Source organism: Mauremys reevesii, linkage group 7, assembly GCF_016161935.1.
Source record: "Mauremys reevesii isolate NIE-2019 linkage group 7, ASM1616193v1, whole genome shotgun sequence".
Lineage (NCBI taxonomy): Eukaryota > Metazoa > Chordata > Testudines > Geoemydidae > Mauremys > Mauremys reevesii.
The window spans coordinates 36,864,810-36,880,578 of NC_052629.1; the positions used below are offsets into that span (position 1 = coordinate 36,864,810).

At 40.2% G+C, this 15,769-nt stretch overlaps 1 protein-coding gene across 11 annotated transcripts in view; it reads right to left on the reverse strand.

Annotated features, from left to right (window-relative positions):
• The window catches only part of PCDH15 (protocadherin related 15), a 790,091-nt gene extending 781,044 nt beyond the window's left edge, over window positions 1–9,047 (reverse strand). For 10 of the 11 annotated variants that reach the window (XM_039547294.1, XM_039547276.1, XM_039547275.1 and 7 more), the window contains exon 1: window positions 8,923–9,047. The gene's annotated coding sequence lies outside the window, so the exon portion shown is untranslated. The remainder of the gene's footprint in view (window positions 1–8,922) is intronic. The other variant, XM_039547273.1, reaches the window with a different exon arrangement.
• Window positions 9,048–15,769: the final 6,722 nt, after the last annotated feature.

A 15,769-nucleotide genomic window follows, 5' to 3' on the forward strand; every position in this document is an offset into this window, starting at 1 on the left:
TAATTCTTCAAAAAACACTGCAAACTCTGAATCCTATCCCCCCCCCAACAATTCTGTCTTTGAAGTATTACCTAAGCTTTTAAAAAGACAAGTGCTATATTACATTCAAATGGAAGTGTTTACACTCAGAGTGTTTCAGAAGCAAAGTCAAACTCTGAAAAAGGCATTTTTCTAGAAAATTAATCTGAAAATGCTTCTTAAAAAAAAAGAAAAAAAAAAAGAGTACACAATACACAGAAGCAGCCCATGTATATGGGATTATTACCATCCCTGTTCAAGTCCCATTTTATTATTTCTCCCTCATGTAACTGAATCCTCAGATAAGTCAGTTTCACGTACAGTCCCTCTTTTTTCCCAATCAGAGGAAGTAACACCCTCCCCCCGATACACATCTATCAGCCAGGGCCTGGAATGTGAGCAGTAGGCTGGAACACTCCTCAGAATCTGTCCTGCGCTGCAAACAAGAAGTCATCCAAATAGTGCACCACAGTGTAAACCAGACTCACCTGCTACTGCCCATTCCAGCATGGTAATGGATTTTTCAAACACTAAGCAGGAGAGGGATAATTCCATTGGAAGTGAAATAAAACTAACCCTTCAAAACAGAAACCCAAAAGGTTAAAATTGGAAGGATGCACTGTCAGTAATCGAAAAGCTGACAATATCACTTTTTGCCAACAACTTCCCGGGGCCACAGGACCTAATTAGGCACACAGCCTTACCGCAGGAAGAACAGCACACTGAACATAATTCAGGGCCTATTGCATTTACTGCACTACCGTGGAAGTATGACAGGTGGTGGACACTCACCAGATGCCTTCTTAGATACCAAGGCCCGGAGAGAAACCTGGAGGTTCTTCATTGGTAAAATGACTGAATGGCCCTGCAACTCTGTTAGTGTTTATTTCCTGTACACCCTTTTTTCTCACAGTGTGCCCTATCCCTTCTATTATTTCCTTTTTTTCCACATTATATGACCAATTGCCCCCACAAAGAGAAATCTAAACCCTGAAGTGAACTCTTCCCACAAATACACCCCCCATCTATCTTGTTAGAGCGGAGGTGGGCAAACTATGACCCGGTCCATGGGACCATCCTGCCCAGCCCCTGAGCTCCTGGCCTGGGAGGCTAGCCCCTCCCCCGCTGTCCTCCCACCCCACAGCCTCAGCTCGCTCGCTCTGCTGCTGGCACAATGCTCTGGATGGCAGGGCTGCGAGCTCCTGGGGCAGCGCAGCTGCAGAGCCTGGCCTGAGCCTGGCCTGACCTGCTGCGTGGTGCCAGGAGCAGCGTGGGCCGGCTCCAGCCGGGCAGTGCGGCTGTAGCACTGCCAGACACCGGTGCTCCAGGCAACACGGTAAGGGGGTAGGGGAGTTGGATAGAGGGCAGGGTTGTTCAGGTGGTGGTCAGGGGACAGGGGTGTGGATAGGGGTTGGGTTGGTCAGGAGGAGATGGGGGTTGAATGGGGGCAGGGATCTCAGGAGGACATTCAGGAAGGAGGGGGTTTGGATGGGGCAGCAGGGGGCAGTCAGTTGCAGGGGTTCCGTGGGCGGTCAGGGGACAGGGAGCAGGGGTGTGTGGATGGGGCGGGGTCCCAGGGGGGCCGTCAGGGAACAGAGGGAGTTGGATGGTGCAGGAGTCTGGGGGGTGGGGCAGATAGGAGGTGCGGGCTGGGCCACGACTCCCTCCCCTAACCAGCTCTCCATACAATTTACAAAACCCGATGGAACCCTCAGGCCAAAAAGTTTGCCCACCCCTGTGTTAGAGCAATCCCAAAAGAATAACCAATAACATTTGGAGCTTAACCAGACTTCAGGCCTTTCTAGATTGCAGATAAGAAAGCTATTGATGTGACAGGTTTATGGGGTCCATCTATGGTACTTTTATAGCCTCCATTACCATAGTACTTGAGCACCTAACAATCTTAAGTGTATTTATCCTTATAACATGCCTGTGAGGTACAGAAGTACTATTATCCCCATTTTACAGATAGGATTTGGAGGCACAGAGTTCCTAAATGAGTTGCCCACGGTCACACTGGAAGTCTATTGTGGCACAGACAATTGAACCCAGGTCTCAAGCCCCAGGCTAGTGCTTACTCACTGGACGATCCTTCCTCTGCATATTTTTCATTTTTGTAAATGATTTGTTATGTTTTGATTCTATAATTAACATTCATTACTTGATTTCATTATTATTAGCAGTATGAATTATTATTTGTATTATGGTAGTGCCTAGACTGGGACCAATGGTGCCAGATGCTGTACATACAACTAATAAGAGTCAATGCCTGTTTCAGAGATTTTACAATCAAAATAGACAAGACAGTAAAAGGATGGGAGCAAGGCTTCTTTAATATCAATTAGGACTGTTGATTAATCACAGTTAACTCACGTGATTAAAAAAATTAATTGCAATAAAAAGTGATTGTGATTAATCGCAGTTTTAATCGCACTGTTAAAAATAGACTACCAATTGAAATTTATTAAATATTTTGGACTTTTTCTACATTTAAAATGTAATTGAAATCAATTATAACACAGAATACAAAGTGTACAGTGCTCACTTTATATTATTTTTATTACAAATTATTTGCACTGTAAAGATTATAAACCAAAGAATTATAATTTTTCAATTCGCCTCATACAAGTACTGTAGTGAAAGCTCTGTCATGAAAATGTAGATTTTTTTGTTACATAACTACTCAAAAACAAAACAATGTAAAACTTTGAAGCCTATAAGTCTACTCAGTCCTAATTCTTGTTCAGCCAATCGCTAAAAAAAACAAGTTTGTTTATATTTATGGGAGATACTGTTGACTTCTTGTTTACACTGTCACCTGAAAGTGAGAACAGGCATTCACATGGTGTTGCAAGGTATTTACATGCCAGCTATGCTAAACATTCGTATGCCCCTCCATGCTTTGGCCACCATTCCAGAGGACATGCTTCCATGCTGATGATGCTCATTAAAAAAAAAAATGTGTTAACTAAATTTGTGACTGAACACCTTGGGGGAGAATTTTATGTCTCCTGCTCTGTGTTTTACCCGCATTCTGCCATATATTTTATGTTATAGCTGTCTCAGATGAGACATGTTGTTCATTTTAAGAACATTTTCTCTGCAGATTTGACAAAATGCAAAGAAAGAACTAATGTGAGATTTCTAAAGATAGCTACAGCACTCAACCCAAGGTTTAAGAATCTGAAGTACCTTCCAAAATCTGGAAGGGATGAGGTGTGGAGCATGATTTCATAAGTCTTAAAAGACCAACACTCTAATGCAGAAACTACAGAATCCGAACCACCAAAAAAGAAAATAAACCTTCTGCTGGTGGCATCTGACTCAGATGATGAAAATGAACATGCATCGGTCTGCACTGCTTTGGATCGTATTGAGCAGAACCCATTATCAGCATGGACACATGTTCTCTGGACTGGTGGTTGACGCATGAAGGGACATATGAATCTTTAGCACATCTGGCACATAAATATCTTGCAACACCAGCTACAACAGTGCTAGGTGAACACCTGTTCTCACTTTCAGGTGACATCGTAAGCAAGAAACGGGCAGCATTGTCTCCTGCACATGTAAACAAATTTGCTTGTCTGAGCAATTGGCTGAACAAGAAGTACGACTGAGTGGACTTGTAGGCTTTAAAGTTTGACATTGTTTTATTATTGAATGCAGTTATTTTTTGTGCATAACTCTACATTTGTAAGTTCAACTTTCATGATAAACAGATTGCACTACAGTACTTGTATTAAGAGAATTGAAAATATTTTTTTATTTTTACAATGCAAATATTTATAATTAAAAAAACAAATATAAAGTGAGTACTGTACACTTTTTTATTCTGTGTTGAAATTGAAATCAATATAGCTGAAAATGTGGAAAACATCCTAAAACATTTAAATAAATGGTAGTCTATTATTGTTTAATCACGCAATTAATCACGATTAATTTTTTTAATTGTGCGACAGCCCTAATAGCAACATTGTGTAGATGTGAACCTGAAGCACAGATAGGTTAAGTGACTTGTCAAATATCATACAGGAAATATGTGGAAATGAATTTAGTGGCTTAACTTCAAGATCATTCTTCCTCTTTCTGAAAAATTGAAAGCCTTTAAGAATCTGCACAGCATGCTTTCTATCAGACCTATCTTGATGTAAGGAAGCAGTGTACTTTGCTGCCATATATGTTAGTTACTGCCTCTTCACTCTTTTGAATGCATACATATTTCATAAGCTCATTTTCTAGTGGCTAGGTAGTACAAGACTAGCACTCTAGCCATTCATTCATGGAGTCATAGATTATAATCTTGGTGTGAAGCACAAGTGAAAATAAGTACAGTGGTCTAGTGTCAACCTGTAGTGCACACAGTGAAAGCACAAAATCATTGTATAATTTGACACAATTATCCAGTCATATATGATTAATGTATGGGGCAAGATATCTCATAAAACCATACTCTATTACATAATTTCCAGTCATGCTTAGTGTCCATCAGAATCAGAAATAACTTGTAGTATTTCCATATCTGGAGCTGGCCAAAACCAAAAAATGTAAAGACATAAATGTCAGTAAGAGTTAAACTTGCTTTTTGTATCTAAGATCAAATTCAAGCTCTTTGGTTCTAGATCTGGGTGAAATTTCAGGATGTTTCATGTTTTATCCAAACTGATTTTTTCATTCCTCAATGCATATCAGTTTAAATGTCGTAGTGCAACCAGGTTCTTGTAGAGATCATCATTTAGAGACACTCCCTCACCAGGGACAGTATTATGAACATAGAAATTGGGAGATGTGCTCTGGAGGCGTGGGATTGGGAACACCACATGGCTATCTGGAGCAGCTCACTACAGAAGCTCTCCAGTTTGTTTTATTAAAGTTTTATTCCTTTCTCATTCACTGTTTTGTTATTTAATGAACCCCAAGATCATTACAGTTCTGTGACCTGCCAAATTAAGGAAGGTCTACACTTAAAACACTGCATCAGCGCAGCTGCATGCTGCACTTCTGTAGCACTTCAGTGAAGATGCTCTACTACACTGTTGTGCTATTTAAAAAAAAAAGTAGATCAAATGTTCCTGGAATTACTTCATAATTGAACACTACAAAAACCCTGAATCAATTTGTTTCACCTCTGTGGTGCCTTTTTTAATCTCTGCAATGCCCTTCCTAAAACATAATAACCAATCTGTATGCCATTCAAATGTGGTCAAAGTGTGTTATATAGTGCCAGAATATCCCCTGATTTATTTCCTTAATTTTCTAAGTACACACCTAAGACATTGTTTGCTTTATCACTGTAAAGCACACTGCACAGATGATTTTCGTGTCTTTCTCAGTGATCATCCCATGTGTTTTTTCTTTTGATCTATATTCTGTAGCATTCTCTTTTATATTATCAAATTTCTGATGATTAAATCCCTTACACTGAAGAACAAAACCACTTGGGCCATAAGCCTACATTATCTGAATAATTTTGACTGTATTTGCTCTGTTTCTTTTTATTTGTTCCCCTGTCAATTGAGTGTCAACAAAAAGTGTAGTAATTTTTAAATTGTTCATGACACAAAATGTTTTCAATATAAAGAGCCAGACTCAGCCCTAGTGAAGTGAGGGAGTTGTACCAGTGTTAAATCTCTACGAGTTAATCAAAAGAAGTCTTATATCATCTTAGCACTTTGCTTGTTATGTATCTCTACTTCACAATGATCAGTCCTTATACTTTTTTCCTTGCTCAAGAATTTCTAATCCATTAGAATAGCTTTCCTCTATATTGTGCTTTATTCACCCTGAAGTTTGTGGTACATGTCCTATCCTCTATTTCCAAATATTTGTTATCTTTATTAAAATAATATAATAATTTTAGTGCTGACCATGTGCTCATCTCTCTAACATATAAAGTGTAATGACAATCCACAAGGGTGAGAGCCAACACACCCTGACCAGTGGTAACTTCTTGGCAAAGACTTAGGCCTTGTGCACATGAAGCTTATTTGCCATAATCTTCTCTGTATTGACATGCAGAGGTCAGAGGGTGAATGCCTAGACTCATTAAGTTAATTGGAATTTTGCCATGGACATCAATCGGGTCAGAACTTCACCTATGATGCTTAAAATGCTGGTTGCTTCTTGAACTTATGTCTACACTCAAGCTCCATTTGTGCTACCACCAGAGACGCTGAACCAGCAGTATCAACTATGGGATTTTGTTTTTTAAAGTCTACTGTAGACATCCCCGCAGGAAAAGCAAGCAAGTTATGTGATTTTGCCCATTACAGCCTCCAGATCAATTTCAAGGAAAGCCTGCTGGAATACACTCCTAATCAATCTATTGGACTTAATAAAAACATATGTATCAAATATGTTCATGAAGACCTCCCATTTGGGCTTTTAAAATGTATTTGTTCACAGATCAGAGTTTGAGACTGAAGCCTGATTCAATGACTTATGGGAGTTTGTCATTTCCTTGTTTTTGGTCTAGACCAGTGGTGGGCAGCCTGCAGCATGTCAGGGTAATCTGCTGGCAGGCTGCCAGACAGTTTGTTTACATTTGCATGGCCTCCCGCAGCTCCTAGTGGCTGCGATTCGCTGTTCCCAGCCAATGGGAGCTGCGGGAAGTGGCGTGGGCTGCAGGTTGCCCACCACTGGTCTAGGCGGGTGCCACAGGACAGTAGAACTCTACCTAATCTTTAAACATTTGAATACAGTACAGTGCAAAACCTCAGAGGACACATTCTCTGTTACTCCTTTCCTGTGCTTAGCTCAGGAAGAGAGGAGAGGGCAGGGGTGGCTTTGCATGGCATAGTTTGGAGTGGCATTGTGCCCCCAAACAGAGGCAAGGCATGGGGGAGGGGGCACATGAGGTCACATGCCACTGCTCCAGATTTCTGCAAGCGCTGTTCCGTGACACTATCTCTTGGGTCCTAGCACCTATCATTGTCTTCTATGTGTGCTGGGGGCCCTGGATGGCCACCGTTCTGTTTCCTGTACAACCATGAGTGCTTATGGCAGGGGGCAGGACAAGAGGGATGGGGTGGGGCGGGGAGATGGAAATGGGAGAAGGGGAAAAGAGGCAGTGGGGAAAGAAAGGGGATGGAATAGGATGGGGGAAGAAGATGGAGGAGTGGGGAGAGGGGGATATGAGCAGGAGAGCGTGGGAAGAGGAAAGTGGAGGGGATGGGGCAGGAAGGCAGCCGCAGCAGCACTGGGAGGCACCAGAGTGGTAGCATCGCTGCAGTAGCTGGTGCCAGAGTGGCCACAGCGCCAAACAGGTTGCCACAGAGCACATCAGCAGCAGCAACTGGGGCTCCTCCTGTTTAGCCATCCCGACTCCACCTCCCAGCACCAGCAGCGCAGGTACCACTCCAAATGGGTGGTGAGATCCAGTGAGCCAAGGGAGCTGGCTTCAGCGTGTGCACACTTTCATGTATATGCATTGCCCTCCCAAATATCGCAGTCAAATTATGCCTATGGCTTTAAGACACATTGCACTCCCAAATTCTGGCCTTATGAGTAATGCTCCATTATTTCCTCTTTTCCAGCTGTCATTACACTCCTAATTCAGTTGTACTGATTCTGCTTTCTAAAGTTCCCTTCTTTATATCTGAAGTTATTTCTACAATTATACTTAGTATCTAGTGTTGCTCTCTTATTTTTCAACTGATTGACTCATGCAGTTTTAAAAAACAACCCTAGTATAAACTATGCTATAGATACAGTGTACTACTGTTACATTTCTTCTTCAAGATGTGCTCTAGTCTACATTAAAATTCCCCATTTAAATCAGTTCACTTTTTTTCCAAGATATTTATTTGCTTCAATTATTTAACAATTTGGTTGTTTTTGGCCAAACACTTTATGGTATTTTTACAACTTATTACAACATATTTTTCAGAAACTGCATTCAAAGTGTCTCATATGTCCCATTTCAGGACTGCACAGATACTCTTTTATATAAAATCTCTCTCTTTCTTCCGTTACATTTCCATCTGTTCTTTGAAATTTTTCTCCTGCACACCACTGTATCTTATACAAATATAGAGGCCTGCCACTGCTCCCCCTGTAGTCCTGGGAAAAGCTCCACTGAGTTCAGTAGGAGCAGGATTGTGGCCCGTGGGGTAAAGAATATACAGCTATTGCTATCACCGCCTTATTACATTCTAGCCAGGTTTTAATTACAGTATATTCATAATATCTAAATTTCTCTTATATCAATATGCCTCTAGGTATCCTATTTTCTTTGCTAAACTTCTTAGAGTTATACAGACACCTTAATAACTCACATTTACATTTCATATTTCCTTCTAAATTAACATTCATAAAACCCAAATCAAGTTTGTAATAGCTCATTTCCATTACAATGAATACAACCCTTTTATATTTGTCCTTCTCATCCATATACATATCTTATTTTTTCCTTTCTACTTCTCTATATATTTGCCTCTGTCCCTAGAAACATACTTTAAACACCTCCTCAGAACACTATTTTTTCTGCAGTCTTGTTATTTCAGATGTAACCCATCCAACTTTTGTATAAAGCTGTCTACAAAATTGTTCACATTGTCCTACAGTCAGTCACCTTTTGCTGCTTCACACCGCGCCTGAAACACACATGTACGTTTGTAGTCTGTTTTGCATTATCTGGCCCTGAATATGTCCCACAGATAACCTGGATAGAAAACAAGTTCCTAAGCCTCCTTCTTATCACATTAAATGTGATTTCTGGTACCTACAAGTGCTTCTATCATAAACCACTACTCCTGGTAATATCTTCTGTTTCCATAATACTCTTTGTTTGGGTAACTAGAAAGCAAAAATAAACTATACAAGACAGACTAAAGCAGATCACCATTCTGCATTATTCAGTGATGAGTTCCCCATCTCTATCTCTTCATATCACTGATCTCTAACCTTTCTGTAAGTAAGTCACCATTAAGAGGTTACTTCCTATTTTCTTCTATGGTGCCATTATAATCCCTGTAGTGGGGCGGACTGCCCCACTCCCTGTGAGAGTGGGCTGCGGAAGGCCAGGGCGCCTGCACAGACAGGGAGCCAATCAAAGAAGGGCTTATTGTGAGCCAATAAGGGCCCACTTTGGAGACAGCCAATCAGGGACAGCTTAAGACGTATATAAAGGCTGCCCAGAGCAGGAGCAGTCAGTCTGTCCCAGGCCTTTGAGAGGGGAAGGTCAGTCTCCAAGGGAGGAGACTAGTACCATGGACAGCGCAGGGCTCAAGGAGGCTAGAGAGCTGAGCCAATAGCCGCCAGGCTGCAGGCCCTGAAGGGAAGGGCCTAGCGGGTGCAAGGGGCTGTAGGGGAAGTGGCCCAGGGAAGCAGACAGATGAGGGGAGAGAAGGAGGACAGTGAGGCTGCTTCCAGAGGGTCCCTGGGCTGGGATCCAGAGTAGAGGGCGGGCCTGGGTCCTCCCCCCCTTCACTCCTTGCAGTACATCCAGCCAATGGCCGTAGGGAGCAGCCATTATACTATGCCAGATCCTTGACAAAAAGGGATTGGACTCAGAGGGCGGTTGGACATAGTGGCTGGGGTGTGGGACTGCTGAGCACTGACCCCCTGGAAGGGGGTGCAGATGGACTAAGGGGCACTGCCGGAGGGCAGTGGCCTCGAAGAGGATGCCGCTGAGCAGGCAGCAACGTGGGTCCAGAGACAGCAACAGAGGGCAGAATGATGGACGGGACACCACCAGGAGGAGGCGCTCCACTGGACAGAGCTAATTCCCGGAGTCACCAGCAGGAGGTGCCAGGTGGTGAGTCCCAACCTGTTACAATCCCCAATTTCTTCCATAAGAAGAAACCTTGATGTCATGCATTGTCTGGGGCTGCCTTTCCTAGGATGCATCCACACTACATAATTTTGTACCTGTTTTATCAGAAATGGCACAGATGCATTGATGATACCAATCTTTCAGCAAGCTCTGGAATGGATGGAGCCAAAGGCATTTTGCCTTCATCTCATCTAATTCCGTTCTGAAATAACATGGTGGTAAGACACATTGCCCAGTTTAAACTAGAGCATACACCTTTGCTAGCACTAGGGAAGCTGCACAAATGCTGAAAAATAGGATAATAGAGACAAAGCATGAATATCGATCTGCTTTTTATACCCAGCTTCTTACTACTGCCTGCACCATTCTGGTCCTCTTCCCAAAATAGATGTAAAGTGCATTCTATTCCCTCATTAAGAGGTAAACATCACCCATTTCAAAGACTGTGAAGTACAACAGACATAACACTGTAGTTATCTATAGAACTCTTGGAACACTATTAGCACTGTACAAATAGTAAGAATTCACAAAACTGATACAAAAATTATCAATGTTTTGCTTAAAATAGAGATGATCCCTCTTAAATAGGAAGTTATATAAGTCCAGTCGCTATTTTTGCGTTAAAATTATTTAATTTGTGGAAATTGATTTCTGAATTAAATTCAGAAAGGGAGTCACAAGTTGTATGTATATGTAACATACTAGATAAAGAGATTATGGCATTGGTGAATAATCACCTGCATAGCAGTCAATCATTTTCTGTCAGATCTTTAACAGGACCAGAAATATCTTCTGCCAGACAACCTGGGCAAGAGTTTTATGGAAACTGGAGGGGGAAAAAAAAAGAATACAAAGACCAGACATGTCTGGAATTTCCACCCAATGCGAAATATACTTCAAGTTGCTACTCAAAGTTTCCTCCATATCCATCCAAATCAAGCTGTGTAAATCCTTTATAATATTTACCTATGTCCTTACTGATGTCTTACACAATGTCTTTCAAAATGTATGTGTGTATTTCGAATGTATCTATCACCACTCTGATTCCACAGTCTTAATAGAATAAAATTGTTATGGTTTCTCAGAGTCAGATATTTGATTAGTTCTATATAAACACTGTATCTGATTTGTTCCATGTAGTAAATGTTTGGTCCTGTTTATGGCATTCAGTTTGATAAGATGTTTTTGTTTTTCTATTAAAAAAAACCAGAAACAGTAAAAGCAAAAAAACAAAACTTGTCTAGACTGAGGATTGCGACATTGCTATTAAATCATGATTTGGTGAAGCTGCACATTCAAAAAAATCAGATAAAACTGCTTAAAACAGAAACTCCCAAATGCTTTACCCTTCTGAAAAAAAGTCTGACAAAATTATTTGTTTTTATGTCCAGAAGTCCAAAAATGGACATGGAGAAAAGGCTGGTGTACAAATACCGTGGGAGGAAAGCTGTAGGATTTAAAGCTGCATTTGTCAGGCTTCATTATTTTTGATGAGGGATGATGAACCAGGGTCAGAATTACTGGTAAACAGTGTAGTCAAAAGGGAGGCAGACAAGATACTTAGGGAGGCCATACAAGAGCATGTTTTAGAGCTTTGTGATTAATATTGCTTTACCTGAATTACACAGTCCTTTATATAATCATAAACAAAGCAAACTGACACTATAGCAAACTTGTTATAAATATTTGTACATATTCCTGTTTTAAGTACCAGTTGCAGAATGCTTCCCTAGGGGTAACAGCACAGATATCAGAAGCATGCAGAAACCATTATTCATAGTACTCCCCTATCCCACAGATTGCCCCTTTCCCCCAACCCAGGTAAAATTTGTGATTGAGATAGAGAGTCTCATGTCTGAGGGTGAATCTCTGACAAAATGGGTGTGATACAGCAGAAATAGGAATTATCTAAGATGCCTACTCTCAACAATGCTGCTTTCAGGAGAGGATGTAACTTATCTTTAGAGTGGAGCAAAAGTTCCTCCAGAACTCAGTTGGTTGAATTTGTTTTTCTAAACAGAAATGAAGCAGGAACGATGGTGGGAGTGCTGATATAGATAGGACACTGAGTGTAAACAGCTGCTTGTTAATGCTAGCAGTGTCCTGCTAAGGGCAGGATTAGCTAACAAGTACTTAAAATGCTGGCAGCTGCCTGGAGTTGCGTCTGTGCTAGTATTCCAATCATTGATATCACTAGGGGAGTTGAACTATGTCTAGCAAGAGTGGGAAGCTGGCGGCTGGGGGCAGGAGGAACCCTAGCATAGACACATCCAAGTAACAGAATGGAAGTGTTTTCAGCGTTAACATCCTACTGAGGTGAATGGTTAGAATTCATAATTTCATCATTTTAGGCATCATTTTAGGCTCTCAGACCTTTGGATGAAAATTACTATATAAAAAAACATTGTCAAAGTGGGTGAGGTAATACCTTTATTGGACTGACTGTTGGCGAGACAAACAAGATTTCGAGCTACACAGAGGTCTTCAGGTCTCGGAAAGGTACTCAACTAAAGACAAGATCAAACGGATAGAAAATGTACTAACTAATGCTAAACTAAGGGACCATTCACAGAGAAGTGGCCTGTTAACACCCCTGTAGTCATAGGACAAAAAGGGAGTTTAGTGGATTACAGATTACTGTAATAAGGCATAAATCTAGTGGGTTTTTTATTAATACCATGATTGTTAGGCTATGTCTATACTAGCACGTTTGTCAATATAATTTGTCACTCAGGGGTATGAAAAAACCCCTACCCCTCTGAACGACATAAATTACACCAACCAAAGTGCTGATGTGGACAGCACTATGTCGGCAGGAGATAGCTAACACCACTTGTTGGAGGTGATTTAATTACGTTGAGAGGAGAGCTCTTTCCCAATCCCACACAGCGGCTTCACAAGTGATCTTACAGTGGCAGAGCTGCATCTGTACAACTGCCACTGTAAGCTTGCTAGTGTAGACATGGCCAGAGTGTCTGCCAGTTTGATCACTATCTGGTGGTTAGAACTGAGTCCCCCTATTGTTGTCCTCTCCTCTGTAGAGAGATTGTGGTGCTTGTGATGTTTGTTAAAGAGCCACTACACCTAGAATGGTCCCTTTGCATAAGTAGTTAGCACATATTCTAAACTATCTGTTTGATCTTGCATTTAGCTGTCCCATTTTGAGTACCTTTCTCAGACCTGAAGAAGAGCTCTGTGTAGCTCAAAATCTTGTTTCTCTTGCCAATAATTGGTCCAATAAAAGATATTACCTCACCCACCTTGTTTCTCTAATATCCTGGTACCAGCACAGCTACAATTATAACACTGCATATATAAACATTAAAATTCAGGATGACAGTAATTAAAAATTAATTAATACTTGAGAAGCTTGTATTCACAGCCATAATGGTTACACTTTTTGCTGTTAAAAATTCTTATCTTAAATTCTGAAGAAATTTACAAACTTATTAGGTTATGAGTAGTCAAGAACTATCATTGTGCTATTTAGTTGTACAATTTCATTTTAAAAAAAGTCACATTACATATGCTTGTATGGAACTGGTATTTAATACAGTTCACCAATTAAATGACTTATTTTAATTCCAAATAAAAGTGAAGGCTTCTGAACTGCATTACATATTGGTCTATATAGATCAATAGGAAATGATATTGCTACTTCTCTCAGTACATATACGAGACAATACAGAAAGTAGAAAGCTTGTTTCACTAATCATTCCTGTACAAGGAATGACGTTAGATTTTTATAAATACTAGCACAAAACTGCCAAGACTTCAAAAATGTAAAGTAAGAAAGCTCTTCCTGATACAGTACTTCCTTTTCTTTGGGGTATAGCAAAGGGTTTCTAGGTTGATTAAGAATTTTTCAATATTCTCTCATCTCACAATTGCCTTTATTCATGTGTATATTTGGGAAAAGCTGTTTTATCACTCATTAATCTACTTAGTTTTCATTTGCAGGAAAACAAATTCAAAAGATGAAGAAATCTGATTCAGGGAGGTGAACAGTACTGCAATTTAAATCAGTTGCAAAATATAAGAATGAAATTGCAAATGTTTTAAAAAATACCTTGCTATTTATGCCAAAATCAAGAACATAGATTTTTAATTTAAATATGAATCCCTTTCTCTTCTGTTCTTCCAACTCAATTCCAAAGTGAATTGCTTTGACTAAAGCTTCAGAAATGAACTGATATTTATTCTTTCTCTCTATAGGAGAGAAAATTCTGTCACGGCCCCTTTGACTTTGATTATATAAGAAAAACAACAACTCTATGCAAGTGAAATTAACAACTTGGCCTCAGTAGCAAATACCTGCTTGCTGCCTAACCGTTACTTAAAGAAAGCAGCTCATCACTACTGAACAGTATAAAGCTGAATTGCACATGAAAGAGCATAAGAGCTAATCAGAAATCTTTTTCATGCAAAATAAAGATAGTAAAAAGATTTGAAGGGTTTTCTGTGAGAAAAAGAGAGGACAATCACTATCTCCCATTTTCAATGTCTAAAAATCAAATGGGAAATTCCCTTTGCCAACATTCAATTTCACAGGCTGAAGCTTATCCACTGATCAGCATTCATAAATGGGAAAGAATTAGTAGGAAGAGAATCTGTGACAAGTCTCTAAATATAAGAACTACATATGTGGTATTAAAAAATATATATATACACAGGACCAGAAGACCCTAAGCACAGTTTACTTATTCATTGACTAACAGTCCTTATATCACAGACAGAAGACTGTTTTGCTTAGTTAACAATCTCAAAACATAACTGTCAGCAACTGAAACAATTTTTTTAAAATGAAAATTTACAAAACAAAATTATAGCACAAACCTACTGGTATAGTAGTCTTTAACTGTGCAGTATGGTCCAGTAATGTGTTAAATGTCGTATGGTTATCAGTCCTTTCTGGCTTCATGTAGATTCCAAAGATAGAAGGGACCACTGTGATCATCCAGTCTGACCTGAATAACAGAGGCCATTGAACTTCCCCAAAATAATTCCTAGAGCGAATTTTTAGAAAAAAAATCCAATCTTGATTTAAAAATTGTCAGGGATGAAAAATCTACCATGACTCTCATAAATTGTTTCAGTGATCATTTATTTTCACTGTTAAAAAATTTACACCTTATTTCCAATCTGAATTTGTTTAGCTTCAACTTCCAGCCATTGGATTGTGTTACACCTTTCTCTGCTAGACTGAAATATTTATTTCCCCTGTAGATACACTTAGACTATAATCAAGTCACCCCTCAACCTTTTATTTGTTAATCTAAGCTCTTGAAGTCTATCACACAAAGGCATGTTTTCTAATGCTTTAATCATTCTTGTGGTTCAGATTAGGCATCACTGCCTCTTGGGGTGGTCTCTTTAGGGGCCTCAGCTTCTCCTGACTGACTTGCTCTCAGTCAGGTCAGTTCCTGGATCCTCACCTTCAATTAAGCCTATCAGCCCTTCACTTTTTGGGTTTTCAATCTTTCAGTTTCCTATCTGATTTCTTGGAGGGAGGCTGGTGAGGGCTGTCACCACCTTGCTATCCTAGGCCTTTCTTCCTCCCTTCCCTATGCTGTACTCTTCCCTTTATAGCAGGCCTTGTTTCCTCTATTGGCTATGTAACCCACACACCTCCTGGCACCAAGACCACAGAGAGTGAGATAAATAGATAAGATTAGATTAATGAGTGCTCTACAGCCTTAGCTAACAGTGAGTTGGCTTTTAGCTCATGCAGTAGAGGCTCATGCTAACTGCAGTCTACCTAACATCTTCAAATTAAGGCACTACAAAGTCAACGCTGGATCTGATTATAGAGATAATCCCAAACCAATAAAATAAGCAGATACACTGATCTCTTTAAACCTGCCAATTGCCATAGATAACTATTTCTACTTACAGTTCCCTGGTTTAGCTACAAGGAAGTTTAGACAACACTTCAAATACTGAGGTAATCTCATATTAGTTATTAAATGGAAAACT